This window comes from Penaeus monodon, chromosome 32 (assembly GCF_015228065.2).
Source record: "Penaeus monodon isolate SGIC_2016 chromosome 32, NSTDA_Pmon_1, whole genome shotgun sequence".
NCBI classification, from domain to species: domain Eukaryota; kingdom Metazoa; phylum Arthropoda; class Malacostraca; order Decapoda; family Penaeidae; genus Penaeus; species Penaeus monodon.
Genome location: NC_051417.1, coordinates 9,535,868 through 9,536,109, shown reverse-complemented (window position 1 = coordinate 9,536,109; position 242 = coordinate 9,535,868). Strand labels below are relative to the sequence as shown.

The following is a 242-nucleotide window of genomic DNA, read 5'->3' as shown; positions in this document are numbered from 1 at the left end:
ACTAGTGATGGGGTTATCCCATTTGTTTACTAAAAATATGTAGGTTGGTTTAGTAATTTGCTCAAAAAAATTCTTATGTTGTCTTGTAGATAAACTGTGTATAGGAAAGTATATCAATTGACTTCTGCTTTTGAAAAACATATTCAGTAGTGGGCAAAAGCTTATGCTTTAAAAGCTTTGAAATTATATGCTTTTTTTGTGTATAGTGTTTCCAACAAGACTTTAAAAAAAATTTTTCAATT

At 27.7% G+C, this 242-nt stretch overlaps 1 protein-coding gene across 8 annotated transcripts in view; it reads left to right on the top strand.

Annotated features, from left to right (window-relative positions):
- LOC119593490 (gelsolin, cytoplasmic-like) overlaps positions 1-242 on the top strand; it is a 58,995-nt gene that overhangs the window by 47,531 nt on the left and 11,222 nt on the right. The gene's annotated exons all lie outside the window — the stretch shown is intronic.